General features: G+C 32.9%; 1 protein-coding gene and 1 pseudogene across 3 annotated transcripts in view; both read left to right on the top strand.

Annotated features, from left to right (window-relative positions):
- The window catches only part of DACH1 (dachshund family transcription factor 1), a gene marked incomplete at its 3' end in the record, with an annotated part of 404,086 nt that overhangs the window by 134,107 nt on the left and 250,931 nt on the right, over nucleotides 1-19,048 (top strand). The gene's annotated exons all lie outside the window — the stretch shown is intronic.
- On the top strand, nucleotides 12,667-13,284 carry LOC308496601 (large ribosomal subunit protein uL6-like; annotated as a pseudogene). The gene has a single exon. The product of its transcript is annotated as a large ribosomal subunit protein uL6-like (transcript).

Consider the following 19,048-nt stretch of genomic DNA (forward strand, 5'->3'; position numbering starts at 1 on the left):
CAAAGTTCTTCCACATTAGATCCTTTGTATTTTACTATCCATTTGCCTGGGACATTTTCGTCTTTTATTTCCATAGTTTGTAACGTAGTATTCCAGCCTCACCTTCTTAGGGAAGTCTTCCCTGTCTTCCTAATCTAAAGACACCATTGTAAGTCTGTTCATTTACATTTTTTGTCTTTCTCCACCCAGAACCTTCTGCAGTACATAATAAACTTTCCATAAATGTTGAATGAAGGAATAAACAGCAAAGACAAATGAAGGAATAAAGACAAAACAAATCAATATGATGCAATGAGGCTCCTTGAGGCTCCTTGAGGCAGTCACTTTTAAAATCCATTTTTTTTTTAAGATTTTCTTGGGGAAGGGGAACAGGACTTTATTGGGGAACATTGTGTATTTCCAGGACTCTTTTGGGGAAGAGTGTGTTTTTCCCAGGACCCATCAGCTCCAAGTCAAGTTGTTGTCCTTTCAATCTTAGTTGTAGAGGGCGCAGCTCAGTTCCAAGTCCAGTCGCTGTTTTCAATCAACCTTGTGTGAGCATGGGCTCTAACCAACTGAGCCATCCGGCCGCCCCTTAAAATCCATTTTTGATAGAAGGAGAGGTATTTACTCCCTCCACCACCCAAAATAAAAATATCGATAAATGCATGCAAAGCATGGAGGCTCTTAGGACAGTACAGAAACCATCAGGTAGATTGTTCTGGAAGACAATCTATTCATTTAGCTCAAGTACAACAAATAATAATATCCATGTGCTTATTATATGTGCATGGGATTATACTCTGAGCTCAAATGTAATCAATTGGTGAGAATTGGGGGTATAAAGTTTGTAACGGGGCTGAAAGGCCAAGAGAAGAGGCTTGGAGGTGCTACAGTAAGGCATGGGAGCTGTGATGTTCCTTGAGCAGCAGCTCCTATAATGTAAGAAGCCATTCTAATACTAAGTAAAAGGCAACCTATCAAAGGTGGCCTGCAAAGGCTTCATTTATTTTTCTTCTTAAGAAATAACACCAGAGGTTGCATTCACATAGAGCAAGGAGCCTTTTTTAAATGCAAATACTCATAATTTAAGCTTTTAACCTTAATTATCAATTAAATTCTTGCAGGGTTTCCTTGAATGTTGAAAGCAAAACACTAAAAAGTGGATGGCTGAGGTGATGGGTTCAAATATCAATGGGAGGAGTAAGAACATTAACAAGAAAGAAAGCTCCATTAAAAGTGGAGATGTAAGGACCGCCAAGTTATAATTTTCCTGAAGCTTGCTTTGGCTATTACTCAAAATCATCTTGCCTGATGATCTTTATTCTAGAAGTAATAGGTAGGATGGACAGTACTTGGGAATGTTGACAGAATAGCCGGTTATCAGGATAACATAAGAGCCTAAGAATATAAGCTCCTAATTAATTAAATAGTAAATGAAATGAAATGAAAAGAAGCCGTATATTTAAATACATGATTTAGACTAGGCGATGGAGAGTGTATGATGGTAAAGAGAATACTAGCATTTAAGATTAGAAAGAGGCCTCAACAGTGAGTGAGCTAAAACTTGCACCAAATGCCAGTGTCTGTTTTACAATACCCCTGGAAAATCGAATAAGTTATCCAACTGCTACTTGACCTCTGAAAGGACAAACATCTAAGAGAAAGATGATTTTTGGCCTCTGACTCTCAACCGGTCCTTCTTTATGTTTGGCCAAAATACTCTTCCCTTTTTCTTTGAGCTCAAAACTGAAAGAACTAAATTTGATCTGTCTTTTATTTAGTTGTCTTTTATTAGATGTTTTAAGATTCCTATTCTGTGCTAATCTCCTTTCAAAGAGTTTATTTTTCTATGTGGGACCATGTCATCCCTTTCCTATTATTTTGTTCTGGATTTTGAACTCTTCAAGCCTTTGTTTATTGTTTTCTGGTGCACACTAGGTGATCAATGATTTTTTTTTTTTTCAAACATCAAACACAGGATTCCACAGTCTTGAGTAGCATCAGACCAGGTCAGAATGGCTCACCCTCCCTGGTTCTGATTGTTCTAATATTTGATTTCTGTTGTTTAAATGTTTTTTTGGACTATTAATTACAGATATTATAGGCTGAAGAAAGAAAATGGATATTTGAACTAAAGGTTTGATTGGAAATGATGAGCTAACTGATCAATATGGCAAGTCTCAAATGTAGGTATACCTTCAACGGATTATGTCAAAATAGAGGCCACCCTGAATTCAGAAACCGCAGGAGTCTGAGGAAAGTTGATTTTTTTCCCTTTGACTTTGTATTTCTCTTTCCCTGAAAGTTGTCATTAAATGCAGTTTAAATTGTGATAAAAAAAAATGGCAATATAATGAAAAAGCATACAAATGTGTAAATGAGAAATAAATCTAAGGGATGGAGTTATACCTGAGCATGGGCTGATAGAAATCAAATATTTATAATTCTTGACTCTTTGTTTCTTGAAAACTAAATGCCAGGCATAAAGACATAGTGTGTGTGTGTGTGTGTGTGTGTGTGTGTGTGTGTGTGTGTGTGTGTGTGATTACACACTCAGGTCCTTGCAATATTGAGAGACTGTTTTCATTTCTGGTCACCACCTTGGCAAACTAATCAATGAGGCATGAACTGCTATCTGCAGTGAAAGAAATGAAAAATAAACCAGAGATAATCCCTCAGTTAAAAGGTTATTCTGTGTGATAAAAGCTATTTTGTTAATTTATTTACTTACTGGTACAGTGAGATAAAGTGAAAGTACAATTAGGGAATTCTTGTTGAAAGGATTTTAAAGGGCAATGATGACTTAATATTTTGTATTATTTGACTGACAGTTAAGAATACTTTTAAACTGAAATTTTTTGTAGCACAGAAAATTCTATATTGCTTTGCTTTAGTTGATTTTGTATTTTAATATTTGTAGGTATTTACATAATATGCCTGATTATTCAATAAAATAGTCTCTTTTGATGAATCATTAACATTTTATATTATGTCTCTTAATTTAATGAAGGGTGGTTATTTTTCAGAAAGGTGGTTTCTGTATTTTAATATTTTCTGTACGATACGAAATAATGCACGATATTTATTTCCTTGAAAAATTATTAATTTTTTCCTTCTTCAGTTGACTCATCCAGCAAATATAGTATTAATTTTCTGCTACTTACCAGACTGTGTTGAATTCTGGAGAAATAGAAATAAATACATCATTATTGCATCTAAAGGCTTTGTGTGCATAGATAGAAATGATATATAAATTATATTAATGTGGTATTATGATATAGTCCATGGTATTATGAAAATGAATGGAAGTTAGTGAACCACATGTACCTGGTGAGATTAGGGAAGGAATTGATGTGAATTGGCTTAGGGTTTCTCCCATGGACAATTGAAGGAAAGGGCATTCTAGGCAGAAGGATTAGCATCTGTAAAGCATGGATATATGAAAGTAATTAGGTATGAACTACAGAAAGAGGGTGGGAAAGTTTTGAGAAATTAGACTGGAAATGAATTGAGGCGTTAGACCTTGAAGGGTCTGGTATGCTATGATAAGAAATTTGGTGCACTTTGGAAGATTTGCAGAATGCACTGAGGTGCTGGAATGTTATTTCTATACAGATCGCTTAGGTCAGTACACTGCAGGAACAGAAGGGAAATGACCTGAGATAAGACAGGATCAATGTGAATGAAGAAGAGAGTGAGTTGAGAAATATCATAGGTAGAATCAATAGAAGCTGGTGACCACTGAGTTGAGAAGTAGAAAATGCACTAAAGGAGAGGGAGGAATTGAGATGACCCCTGGGTCTGGTCTTGGTGATTGGATGCATGGTGATTTATTAGCAGATATATGAAATGCAACTGATAATGCAGGTTTAGGGTGAAAGGTAAGTTTATTTTTGACAATTATATTTGAAGTGCTTGTGAAATATCCAAATGTTCAGTACAACAATGGAAAGATATGTTTAGATCTCAAGAGAAAAGGGAAAATATCATTTCCAATTCCCAGAAGTTTGTATTAATCATTGATGAATTAGACATCAATTTCATTTCTAAGCTGATCTAGAAATTAGTGTGGGGTACAAACTTTTTGGTATAAGAACTGGAGTTTTTATTACTTTTTCAGGAAAAAGAAAAGACCAAAGAATGTTATGCTAATTTTCCCGCTAGACTGAAAGTCACCTTTTTTACATATATAGTCTGTTTCATATTTTGTTTTCACTGGAAAATACTCTTTTTTTTTTATATACTCTGTATCCACCAATAGATAAGTATTAATAGCTATTACAATTCCTGTATAATGTCTTTACTCAGTGAAATCAGGCAAGGCAGGAGGAAGGATACTAACATTAAAGTAAAAACGGGCTCAAAGATAATGACACAAATATACGAAACTGCATTCCTAGATTGGGGGAATGTACTCTTGGAAATCACAGAATATATTGAGTTATCTTTTTCCTTTGCTGTTGCTTACAAGCCACCTTATAATAATATTAGCTTCTTTGACGATTTCAGATTTCAAAAATTTTAAATTTTATTCATCACAACACTCCTTGAATGTGTTACGAAGGGAAGATGTGGCTTTCAAAATGTTAAGTGGCTTGCCAAGGTCACACATCTGATACATGTCTGCTTTTGTCTTTTGATCCGTGGCCAAGTGATCTATTGTCTCTATTACTCAGAGGCACCATGTTATAATGGAATAAGCACAGGCTTTGAAGTCAGAGATACATGAGTCTGACACAAAGATCTGCAATTTGTGAGTCATGCCATTGGGCCAGTCAGCTCTAATTTCCTCATCTGAAAAATGCAGATAATAATATTTGCCTTCCAGGACTGTTGGGATTTAAATGAGATATGTTACCCACCTGTTACCTGTTACACATCGGGTGTTCTACCTATGTTAGCTTTCCTTTCTTTGTAAGTAAATTTAGTCTTAACTCCCTATGTTCTTAAATTGGGAGAGAAGAGAATCAATAAACCTACTATCGAGACTTCAAAAGTGAGGTCAATTGTTAGGCCAATAGTGTCTCTGCCTATTCTGTTTCTTGGCTTCATGGTCTTCTTTCCATGCTTCCTCTTTTACAGTACACTTTTAAAATTTTATTCTCCCTGGTTGACTCCTTATATGTTTGTTGCAAGTATTGAAGACTGGCTTCTTAAAAATCAAGATAGAATTAAACCTCCACTTTTAGTGATATTATTCATATTACTATTTGGAAAATTAGTTTAAGAGAATTGAATGAAAATATTAAACCTGTGTTTTTATAAGGAATCCTATATAATAAATTGAAACAGATGACAAATTGTGCATCTTAGACTGGCCGTATCTAAAAATGTGTATAATACTACACCTAAACACCTACACCTACACAAGTGAATCTCCAGTATAGTTGACTTACTTGAACAACTTAAAGCAGGGGAGTCCAAACTTTTTTCAACGGTTTTCACCAAGGGCCATATGCAGTAAAATACACAAACAGCCGGGCCACTCACTCGAGGTGAAGTACATATTGCCTCACCTGGTTTATTTAAGTAAACTAAATATATTTTTGGAATTTGCTGCTGGCCAATTAACAATGGATTGTGAGGCACCCTTGGCCCGCGGGCTGCAGTTTGGACACCCCTGACTTAAAGTATGGGAAAAAAATTATTGTTTTAAACATTGTTTTACTTTTCAAAAGGATTATCTTATTCTGGAAAATTCCCATTTTGGGACAACTATTTTTACGGTGGCTAATGCCCTAGATTTTTCTGGAAATGTACCTGTTTCTTCATTCAGATAATATTTGTTGAACTCCTTTGATATGTTGGGCACAATTCTAATTCCTTCTCATTGGTGTGCTGAAACTTATTGCTACTATAACAAAGACCTCATCCACATGACACAACAGTATTATTGGAACCATTGAAACTGTTTCTATGCAAGTGTACTGTGAAACCCATAGAGGATAATATTCCGGAGGAAATAATGTAACTGAGCATCTATTTAAGTATTGTTGTTAGCATTTGAAAGTAATTAATAATAATATGTGATATATATATATATGTGTGATTTAAATTGATATATAGACATTTTGAGAGGGTGCCGAATAATGGTAGAATAACTTCTCTGTATTATTATATCATCCTTACTAAATTTTTGTAGCATTGTAGTTGAACATTAGGAATTGAGAAAGGGCTGAACCTAAACTACTTTCATAATACTTATTTGTGAATGTTAGAAATTATATTTATCTCTCTACTTATTTCTGGGTAGTCACTCTTTTAAAAAAATTATTTGTTATAAAAGTACAAATTTTTGAATACTGGATTTAAAACAGAAATGCCAAGGACACTTTGAATGGAAGAGGTGAGGATGGTGTTACTATAGCACTTCCCGTTCATAATTTATCATGCTGTGGTTACCGAAATAACAAATATCTTAAATAATGAATTTAATCAGTTATGTCTTTATACCTTACTTGCCTGTAGAAGAATACAAAAAAAAAATTTCTTAAGCAGTCTTACCTTTTAAAACAGGTCACCACAGGAATTTAATAAAATGAGTTAGTTAAATGTAAGATCATCTACATTTATAAGGATTTAAATCATCTGTTCATGAATAATCCATCTAGAAACCTTTATTATTATTATTTTTTTTTTTTGTGGACTTGGGCCTTATCTACAAATAGACTTTGTATTGATATAATTATAAAAGAACAATCATATATTGCTGTAGTCTACCATTTAGTTCATATTTTATGCACGTTTAGACTATTGAATTAATCTCTGACACAATAGAAAGACATTCTTTACTAGAAATAGCTTGCTTTTGCCTTGGCTTTGTGGCAAAATGACATTAGGGAACATATATGGTTGTTGTTGAACCTGATTGCTTTAGCAGCCCTCGGGTTGATAGTATCAGGTTCCAGCTTGCCCTGCTGGGTCAACGTTGGACCCAGGCCTTTAAAGAGAAAAGTTCAGGGAAAGTTCACTTCTATTGTTTTACCATGGTTACAAAACAGTTGGGAAAAAAAAAAAAAAAGAGACAAAATCTTGGGTTTGTGACCCGTCGCTGCCATGAATCCTTGACTGTGTTCGTTTTGTTTTTTTCAATTAAATATTGCAACAGAGCAAGTTAAAACTTACAGTAATCTATAATGAACACAAGCCAAAATATACTCTATTATCAGTTGTAGGTAATCCCCAGTTATATTCAATAACTGTTGGTGTCATTGCATCAAGTGCTTACATTAGTTTAACTTCATTTAAAGCGTTCTTTAAATTTTTCATCAGTAAAAATAAAAAATTTGTAAGGTCGCTATGGAAGTTTTGTTGATTTTGTAGGGCAAAGGTAATAATTTATTAAAAGTAATTTAACTTTGAATTTATTGAAATAAAGTGTAATTTTAACTTAAAGTGGGAGATAATTTATTACTCTATTCTGGCTATAAGCGAAAGCAACATTTTCATCACAAAATTTTTGTTTACCTTAAATGGCAAGAAGTAGTAATGTGTGAGGGCCAACATGACCTTGATCGGAGCAGCCTCTGAGTGTTCTCTGAACATAAGTACAAATTTAAACAAATTAAAAATCCTAAATTAGGCTATATTTTTCAAATTGTGGAAATTTTGTACTAAAAGTATTTACCAAGTGTTAGTTCTGAGGAAGGTCAATGCAATCTAGTTTATTGCACATTTTGTCCTCTGAGCCTATGAAATCTTATGGTTAGAGCAATGCAGTTTGAGTACTACTTTTATATTAGAAATGATAATTTTAATGATTCTTCTACTGTATAATACCTCTACTGTATAGCTCACACAGAATCACTCTCATGATATTTCTATCCAATTTTGTCCACATCTTTTTAATATGAATTTACATATTTTTAAAAGTTTTCCAATGGAAGCTGTAAGGGAAAATACTTTTTTTCAGAAACATATATGATGTACGTAAGAATATACATTCAAATGATTGCTCTCTATATATTACTATATATTTATATATAAAAAAAAACTTCTTGAAGTAGAAATGTTTGTAGGTCATTTTAGAATTTCTATTCCTATATTAAAAGTATTGTTTTACTTTTTATTTGTTGTACGTGGTAATTAATTCTCAGTTTCCAGAGGTGAGGAATGAAGAGAGGGAGTTACACAGAATCAAGATAACAGAGTAAGATGAATCTTTGTAACTTTTTGCAATGACACTATCTATGTTATGTGCTCATTTGTTTATTGATCCTTTGCTGTTTTGATTACCATAATTTATTTTCCTTGAGGTCATCTGTGCCAAAAGTAGACTTGAAGTTTTTCATGATCTGGATGGATAGTGGTGAAGGAAAAGGGAGAGTATCTGTTTAAATTAATCACAGTGTACAAAGTACCAAAAACATGTCCATATAAATTTTATCACATCTATATTGTTCAAAAATAACATTGTTGCAACTCTTCTCATATGTGCCTGCTCGCATTTTCAATATCACCCAGAAATAACAAAATTTTAAATTGTCTCTATAGTGCTTAATATTTTAGCAATTAAAAGATAGTTTTGTTTTGTTTTTGCTTAATTGTGGCTATATTTACAAATAATGATTTAAACTGCAATCCACTCATTTTGAATACACTTCCTTCATATGTTAAAATTGGGAAATATTTAATGCGTACCATGTTTAACATTGCTGACTATCACTTCTGAATGAAAAAGATTGTTGGAATAACTGAATCAGGCAGCTGGTAACAAGGAACTTATGAATTCAGAGGTCATCTAGTCCTTCACCTGCGGGCAGACAGGACTTACCTCAACGATTCAAGATAAATGGCTGCCTCTCAGAATTTAAAAACGTTCAAGAGAAGAGTCTACAGAGACTTTACCTGATAACCTAATCTAATGTTTAACTACTCTAATGAGAGGAAGAACTAGTTTTTCATATCTCATCTACATGCCTCCTGTTACAGTTTAGGGGTTGATACTTACTTTTAACGTTATTTTCCTGTTTTTTATTACTATGTTTTCTGAATTTATTATTGGCCAGATTTTCCCAGTGAGCGAAGAACTAGAAATAAATCTCATGAATTTTCAAGGCTCCAGCCTAGTATTGTGACCTAAATGTATATATTGCTTAACTTCAGTGGCCTTGAAACCATGTTTTTCTCTCCTTAGAATCTTTTTTTTCCCCTTCTGTCAATAAGAGGATACATTTATTTACTTTGATCTAGAATACCTGGCTAGGGTAATTGTTTGACCCATTCCCACTCCAGTGCAATAAAGAGCTCTAATATAATTTGGCTAAAAAATATTTAAGTTTTCTATAATTTACCCCAGAATTCAACTTTAAAGTTTCTTCCAAAGAGAAATTCTCCAAAGACTATCAAAGCCAATATAATTTTAAAGTAAATTGTATGCTTTGCAGATATTCCATTGGATTCATTTAGTCTAGTTTTTCATATATAAATCTACATGAAGAGGCAGGAAAGGAAATTTTGGAAGCTTTTTAAGTACTTTAGCACATGTTTTCCTACCTGGCTACCTTAAAAAATGGTGTTTATTCAAAACCCCGTTTTGTCTTCTTAACAATTCAATGTCTTTCAAATAGAAGCAATTCAGGAATTAAAATCCCTTAAGTGTGGCTTACAAGATCCTTTATGATTAGCTCTTGTTTGCTTTTCCATACATTTTTCTTGCAACACTCTCCTCCCATTCATCTTACATACGTAGAGCTTCATGTTTGCTTTCCTTTCAGGCACCATTGAAGTTCCAGGTCTCATTCATTCCTGGGACTTTCTGTGCTACTCCTCCAACCCCTTCCAATGTTTCCTTTTTCGATGGCACTTTTCCTTTGAAATTTGGCAAAGATGGGAGGACCCTGAGATGGAATTCATAAAGTGAAGTATATATTTTTTTAAATAAAATCAATTAATTAATTTACACAGAATTATTTCAAGTTCAAGGATTATAGTCTTGTTGAAGTGAGGGATTTGATTTTCCTTTACTTTCTATCCCCCTTTACACAAATAGTTTCCAACTAAGTTTACACAAATGTGTAAAGGGGGATAGAATGTATTATATTATCAGTGAGCAAACTATTTGTAATCACGTTTAAATCAAGGATATCTGTGCAATTAAATGAATAAATATCATGCTTAATTATTCAAGGGCAAACTTTATACAACTTTGCTGATGAATCAATACTAAAAATAGTACCCATTTAAGTAAAGTTTGGCTATGAATAAGTTATAATAATTTAAAAAATACTTTAGAACATTGATAAAATGACTGACAAAATATCAATCATAAGCAACAGTTTAGGATTACATAGAAAAGAAGTTGACAAAAAAAATACTTGGGAGATATTAGATGACTGATTTGAATGTCTTGCAAATCCCATTATGTTGTAAAAATCGCTATACACTTCTTATATCTTCAGTAATATCATTATTATACTTATTTAGTTATTATTTTATTATCACCTTATTGTTACATGCAGTTTGTTGAGAGTTATAAAATTGTACAAAAGAAAGTTTGATTTGGAGAACACCAAAAAATTTCCATTTTAAAAGTTATATTAAATAGTTTCCAACTAAGTTTTTTAGCCCAAAGTAAAATATGCAATCTCTCTCTCCAGTTCTGTATTTGGAAAAGAGAGATTATATTGATCTCTGAGGCATATAAAAGGAATAATTTCCTCAGTTAATATGACCATATTCAAAGGAATAACTTGACAAGTGAAAAAAAATCAATTGCTTTGACTCCATCGTGCTCATTTTAATATGTCTTTAATTTGACTTTATGGTGTGTTGATTGATTGATTTGGTGCTATAGTTAGAGGTATAGGAATAAAACATGCAGAACGTATACTTTGTATTTTGTATGTTGATGGATCTTTGATCAGGGTTTTGTTTTTCACTCTTTTATTTTGGGTTTTAGTGAAAATTGCTTGTCCTTTACTTTAAAGCTTCATTGGCCTCATTTTTATTTATCGGTCATGAGTACTTTTGAATAAAAGAATCTGTGTTACTCTCTGAGTATATTATCGTTTTTACATTTCAGCGGGCCTCCTGAAATTCTTTTATTTGCTCTCTTTCAAGAAGAAAAGACGAATAGTGGGATTTATGTTTAAAACACTGTGTACCCTTGAATATTTGTTTGCCCACCCACCCATCTTTTCATCCCCGCTTTCATTTCTCTCTATAGCCTCTCGATTTCTGCCATTATCTTCTAGAAAAGATCTCACTCTCCAGTCTTTCTTCTCAACTTCGCACAGCACCAACTTATATTTCATTTCATTTTCTTGCTTATCGTTATCATTTTTGTGTAAATAAAATCTAACTTTCTAACTAGGCCTTTGAAGGGCCTTGGAAATCTTACCACAAATTACCTTTTTAACTTCATCTTGTCTAGAACAGCCTGATTATTATTCCTAAGCAAATTTTATTCCATGCCTTTGTTCTACATCTTCTCTGTAAATGATTTGCCTCTCCTCATTTTCCCCTCGCTTTCCAGATTCCAATTTATCTCACAGACCCAAATCAAATACGGATTATTCTGGGAAGCTTAGAGCTATTCTGTTTCCCCCTTGGCTGCCATACACACAGGCTTGCATTTAGGATTGATCCAGAGCAAAATGAGAATTTGAGGGAACTTCTTTAAAAATGATAAGAATTCAAGATGGTGACAGGAGAGCATTACATATAACACAAGAATCTTTTGAAGCACAGGCCCTGTACAACTGCCCAGTTTGCATGCCCTGCTGATGCTTTCTCAAGAAATGCTTGCTCCCAGGGCATGGTTAGCACCCTTGTTATGTAGCTCTTTACCACATCATGTTTGTTGCTTATGTGTGTATGTGTCTGTCACCCCAGGAGCTTGTGAATTTCATGAAGGAACACATCATGTCTTATTCTTCTCAGAAGCTCTGTAACCTAGTGAATGCCCTCACAGGAAGAGATCTCACAAAACTGTATTGAATGTGAAGATATCTGTGGAAAAGCATCCAAATGCATACTTCTCTAAGATTTTAATATCAAATAATATTGGAAATAAAATTTTTGTAGAAATTTAAATTATGGTTTATTAATAAGATCTTAGAACAATTTCAATAGTCAAAGCAAACCCTTAGTATTTAGGGACATTCATTACAAATGGGAGAATCAGTTTGAAATGGAGTGCAAAGAATAATTCTGGAATATGTGGTATTACATTGATTCTAACATAAGAATGAATGTATTTTTTTAAAGTTTTTTTTTTGGGGGGGAGTGGAACAGGACTTTATTGGGGAACAGTGTGTACTTCCAGGACTTCTTTTTCTTCCCAAGTCAAGTTGTTGTCCTTTCAATCTTAGTTGTGGAGGGTGCCATTCAGCTTCAAGTTGTTGCCCTTTCAGTCTTAGTTGTGGAGGGCACAGTTCAGCTCCAGGTCCAGTTGCCATTGCTAGTTGCAGGGGGGGCAGACCACCATCCCTTGCGGGATTCGAAGAATTGAACTGGCAATTTTGTGGTTGAGAGCCCACTGGCCCATGTGGGAATCGAACCGGCAGCCTTTGGAGTTAGGAACATAGTGCTCTAACCACCTAAGCCACCGGGCTGGCCCCAAGAATGAATGTATTTTAATATCATGTAATACTTCAAGTAAGAATACACATTATATGTAGAAAAAAATAGAATTAGAATAAAATTATGTGGCAGAAGCTCTTTGCCACATCTATTGCGAGGATGAATACCATTCTCAGCCATCAGACTGTGGACATTCCAGAAAATGTGGACATCACTCTGCAGGGGGACACAGTTACTGTGAAGGGCCCCAAAGGCACCCTGTGGGAGGACTTCAATTACATCAGTGTAGAACTCAGTCTCCTTGGAAAGAAAAAGAAGAGGCTCCAGGTTGACAAATGGTGGGAAAATACTGCAAACATTAGCTAGTTCCTTTCTATTTCCCCACCATTTGTCAACCTGGAGCCTCTTCTTTCTATCTGTAGTCATGTACAGAACATGATCAAGGGTGTTACATTGGGCTTCCGTGACAAGATGAGGTCTGCATGTGGTCACTTCCTCATCAGTGTCATTATTCAAGAAACAGTTCTCTTATTGAAATCCAAAATTTCTTGGGTGAAAAATATATTCATGTACAGGGTTTGGATGAGGTTGTGTGTTGCTTGTTCAGTCTCTCAAGGCAAGAAAGAAGAGTCAATTCTTGAAGGAAATGATATTGAAATTCTATCAAATTCAGCTTTGATTCAACAAGTCACAACAGTTAAAAAGAATGATATCAGACAATTTTTGGATGGTATCTATGTTTCTGAAAAAGGAACAGTTCAGCAGGTTGATGAATAAGATCTAAGTTGCCCAGATATAGAAATGCCAAGATGTTGAGTGATTTCCTCAGATTTATTGGTGATATTTTAAAGATGAAATAAAAGCCATGTATTGAAAAAAAAAATGTGACAGAAGATCATTACCATAAGCAAATACTATATAAATACATATATATATATATGAGTGTATGTACTTATGTATATATATATGTATGCATATATATATCTACACATATATACATATATACAATGGAATATTACTTGGCCATAAGAAGATGAAATACTGTCATTTGTGACAACATGGATTGATCTTGAGATTATCATGCTAAGTGAAATAAATCAGAAACAAAAAGTTGAGAACCATATGACTTCACTTATGTGTGGAATATAAAACTGAAAGTGACAAATGAATAATACAAACAAACAACAAAAACTCATAGACACAGACAACAATTTTAGTGGTTACTAGAGGGTAAGAGGAAAGGGGGTTTGGTAGAAGAGGGTAAACAGGGTCAAATATATGGTGATGGAAGGAGAACTGTCTCTGGGTGGTGAACACACAAGGCAGTATATGATGATATATTATAGAATTGTATACTTGAAACCTATATAATTTTACTAACTAATGTCACCCCAATAAATTTAATAAAAAATTAAAAAATGAGTATTATTAGATAAGCCATTTAATAAATGACATTTTCTGTTTTAAGAATATTTTGGCCAGTGAAATCATAAGGAAAACATCCAGTTCATATTTGTGAAGAAACTAATTTTATTTTTATGCATGCTAAGAGTATGGAAGATGTCCAAGTAATCACATCACATGTTTTTGCTCAATTTTAGATACTAAAAAATAAATAGCAAGCAAATTGGGGAATTACATCTCAATTTTGATTATTTCAAATCTGAATATTTGCAAATATGCTATCTTAGGATTTTAATTAAGAGGTTGTTATTTAAAAATGCATATTCACATCATTGTAAAGAATACAAATATTTTTTCCAACAGATTTTAGTCATTATTAACTTCCTAAATTTAAGCAGGATTGGTGATACACGCACTCTTTATTTTTTTGCCTCTTTCTGTTTTTCCTGATTCTATATAAAAGCTCTATGAAGATGTACACAATAAAATCCTACTTTTAAACTCTGAAACTATGGTGTATTCTGTTCTGAGATATGTAACATTTACCTTAGAAAATAGTCTGATTGAATATTTATATGAAGTTGGGTGGTAAAGCTAGGGGATATTTACAAAGAGAAGGTTATCATCACTAAATTTCTTGGTTTATGAGGGGAAAAGGGCAGTTTCTAACAAAAAATAAACAAAAATAAATATAAGATATTGTATGAGGGTACAAAAAATAAAGGCATATATTCATGATTAGTTTTTGAAGAGTAGGCTATGAAGGAAAGGAAAATAGGAGACTATGAACTGAAGAGCACACTTACAAAATTTTTATGAACTACGTAATAATTACTGATTTTTGTAAAGGAGACTTCATGGCATTCTGACAAGAGATTAGACATGATACATACTTGGTTTTAAAAAAAAGATATTTCATCTATGGATGGAAATGTAGGTTTAGATGGCACATCTGATGGCAACTTAACAGCAGAAATAACTTTACCTGGTCTTAGCTATTGATGGTATAGAGGGTGTTTTTTTTTTTTTTTTTTTGAAGTTAACAAATTACCTATTCACCTATGCATTCATTTGTATGGTTAGATTGTGTGAATTCAATGAAGAATTCAAATCCATGAAAAAATGTTTTGAATAAATTCATTTTTAATCATATTTAAAGATATTTTAATGATGATTTTGTAATGTTCTTTAACTGCGGTTCTCCAAACACTTTTGTCACCCCTATCTCCTCATTATAAACAAGTACTTACTTGCAAATATGATAGTTTATTAAAATGAACCTCAGTGTCCCTAGTTTTGTAGCCAATAGCATTCTGGTCACTAATTAGTGCTGTAGAACCAATCTTTTCTCATTTCTGGCCCTGAATCTTATTCGTATTTCCAACCAGGAGACGTTGGATAAATAAAAGTCAAATCTCCACATACAATATTATTAGTAGAGGAAAACCAACTCCAGGACTTGATGACAATTTAACTTGACAATAATCACTGAGTACTTCATAGCTATTTGATAATATCCATTCCTGTTCTTAATCACTATTATCTTCAAATACAATGGATTTTTCTTTTATGTCTGTTCTAGTAAATATAGGTTAGTGCTCATTTCCACATTATCATACAAATATAAGTGGAAATGAACATTATCTTATTAAAACTTTATTCCAAAAATCACTACATTGATTTTAGAACCAAAGAAATATATCTATAATAAAGATATTTTAATTTTTATGTAAACCTGTTTATTTTCACCATTTCTTATTTGAAGAGATTAAATTAAATGCCTTCATTAAATAGGTTAAAAGTGAGTTTTTATTACTTTGTTTTGAACTCTGTAAAAAAAATGTTACACTGTAATAACTTAATTTTAAGGCTATACCAACATTTCGCCCCCTGCACTTGGACAGATAATTTTGGATCATTTCTCAATAATCAAATTGCAGTGTTTGGTCATTGAGTGTTCCTTAGTATACCTAAGTACCTGTAAATGCCACATAATTGGTACCATCATTTAAATACAACTTTCCCTGCTCTTGCTCTCCTATTAGAATGAATCAACACTTAGTTGGGAGATGCAGATATACTCTGATCAGGAGTCTATTAGTAATCCTATGCAGATTCCTTGACCTATTCACAGGAATTGAAGGCTTTGGGTTTCTGTCCACAAAAAAAGTATGTTTACTTCTGATATATTATATATCTACAATTGAACTGTGACCTACATATGCTCTTCTTACATTTTAAGTAGTTACAACAAGTAATAATGGTATTTATGATGCTACTGGCGGTCAGCTTTACCTGCAGCAACAAACAACTCCAAAATCTCAGGGGCTTATGACAAACAAACATTTATTTCAAGCTCATGTTACTTGGGAATTGCTGGTCACAGGCAGGTTTACTGGTCTCCACTGGGGTCCCGTGTGTTCTCATGGAAGAGAGCAGAAGCTAAGGAAGGGAGAGAGCTTTGCAAGGGTGCATCAGACTTCTACTCGGTTATGGCATATGTCATATCTGCTCACATTCCATTGGCCACAGTGAGTCTTATAACCCAGATCAAAGGAAAAATAAAACACACAGAAAAACCTTCTTCACTTGAAGAAGTGCATTTTTTTCATACTGCCTGCAAGAAAGCAGAGTGAAGGCAGTGAGGGAACAATAATAACATTTGATTAGTCAACATGAGTTTATTAAAAGGCCTACTATCCTTTGACTCTGCTAACACACATATACCACACAAGTAAGAAAATTATCTAGAACTGAATTTTTGAAAAGAAAACATTTTTAAAAGGTGAGGAAAACCTATCCAAATATTAAAAAATAAATCTCGATTAAGATGGCAATAAACATGTTATAATATAAATTTTTACACAGGTATTTGAAAATCCAGTCATATATTCTAAATTAGTTCCTGAATAAGAGTGGCATGTCTCTTTAATATGATTCTCATATATCATCTTGGAATGTTATGGTGTAATAATTTTTTCTCTTGTGCAAAATTCTTGTGAATTGATTAAACTGACTTTATAAGGGATCTATTTTTTTCTCACTAACTTTAAAGAAGTAATTTATGGTTTAATCCTTTAAAATAAAATTAATTCTCCATTTGGCAGCATCATTTATGCTCTTGTCAGCACCACCTTTTCCTAAGATAATTATTATCATGTGTTTCAGGAAAGATGTTAGGGTGTATTTCGGTTTTTATTTTTTTAATCAGCATTGTACCTTGTCTCAATAAATCTCTATTATTATATAAGTTCAATGCTAACTTTTGCGTGACAATATTTTCTGCTTCAATGTGGAGGAAAAATAAATTTAAAGTAATTGCTTTTAGAGGTGTATTATTTTATAGAACTGTTGTAAGTAAATAGGATGCAAAACATTTGTTAATGTTTGCTTCCTAAGCTGTTGAAGGTAGATGTTTATATAAGCCCAGAATTAAATTTTTCATAGTACCTAAGTACCATAGTACATCTATTCATAGTACCTAAGCTAATCAAGAAAACAATTAATTGGTGGGAAAATTTTGAAAATCATTCTACAAGAAATGTAGATTTAAATACACTATATGTTTTTCATTTTTATTTGCTATCATAAAAGTGAAATTTATTTGAGAATTATGTACAATTTAGAGTCCTTTAAAAATTAAGAACTTATTGCACATTTTTAAAAAGTATTTTACATGTGAATAATTTGAGTTTAGCATACATTCCTTGTGCTTTATTTGATTTTTTAAAATAGAATATTGTGGCATAGACTGGAATGGGAAGAACATGGGTTTTACATAGCTTCAGTTACATTTGTATTAAAAGCGTTCTTCTGATAAGAAGGAAGAGGATAAAAAGGAGAAGGCCACTGGCAGAAACCAAAGTTTGCTCACTGCGTGCCTGGGAGCATTTGCATGTGTGTATACACGTGCACATATGTGTGTATACACACACATATTTATGTATAATTTGGGGTTGCCTATGTGTCAATGGTGGCTATGAAGCTAGAGGAGCTGGATTGTGGAGTGGTGTCATACAAGATCATCACATATTAAATATTCCTGCAATGTTGCAGTAGAGCAGTGAACCAGGAGTTTAGCCTCCCATGTGTAAAAACACTATGGAATCAAACGCCATGAGACAGCATGAGTTGAATGTTCACTCCTCATTATGAAATCGATGTTTCCCTCATATTTCCTTTGTTTGACTTTATATGCCTTTCTGTTTTCCTACGCACACTTTATCATTTAACACAGGATGCCTTCTGATTTTTATTTTTATATTTCTACCTCACTGAAACCTTATCTCTTTTTATTTCTACTTCATTTTTTCTAGTGTGTATCTTAAATTTCTTCTCCAAACCCTACTTTCAACCTTAACTACCTCATATCAATCCTCCTTTCATTCTATCACAATTTCTCATTTCCTTTTATATTGGAATATTCTGGAATCCATGATTTGATGTTTAAGTGATTTTCATTTATATATCTGAACAAGGAGTTATCAAATAGAAAATATTTTGTAATAGGATACAGAGTGATATATATCATTGTGTTATGGGAGAACTATATGGTGAATAAAGTATGATCATTTTGGGAAAACAATTGCATCTAATGTTATATGCATTAATTATAAATGGAATAATTATCAGCTGTCATATTGAATTATTAAATCTCAGATTCAAATATATACTTACCTAAGAAATATCTTGATAATGTAGAAATTTAATAAGCATTCATATTTACTAATTTCAAACAGATTTGTATATATACAACCATTTGTGAAAAAAATGTACTTAAATCTGTGTTTCTGTCATATAACACTGCTGTCTTGCATGTCAGATGGTAGCCTTTTGTATGTACCTCATTTTTGCATATATATATGCAAGTATATATATATATATATTCAGTTCTGCATATTATGAATATCTACTATATGCTTTAAGATCAAGGTAAGGAGTTAAATGTTTATTAGCAAGTCTGATTTTTAGATTTAGGTCAAGTGCTAAGGTTTATATTTTTTAATCTATAATTCAGGAAAAGTTACTAGAAAATAATTTACTTGTTAAAGTTAAAAGTTAGAAGCCTTTAAATTAACTCAGTTAATTTAAAGTTAAAAGTAATGGAATTTACTTTTAATCTATTAAAAATTAATTT

The sequence above is a fragment of the Rhinolophus hipposideros genome (assembly GCF_964194185.1).
Source record: "Rhinolophus hipposideros genome assembly, chromosome: 4".
NCBI lineage: Eukaryota > Metazoa > Chordata > Mammalia > Chiroptera > Rhinolophidae > Rhinolophus > Rhinolophus hipposideros.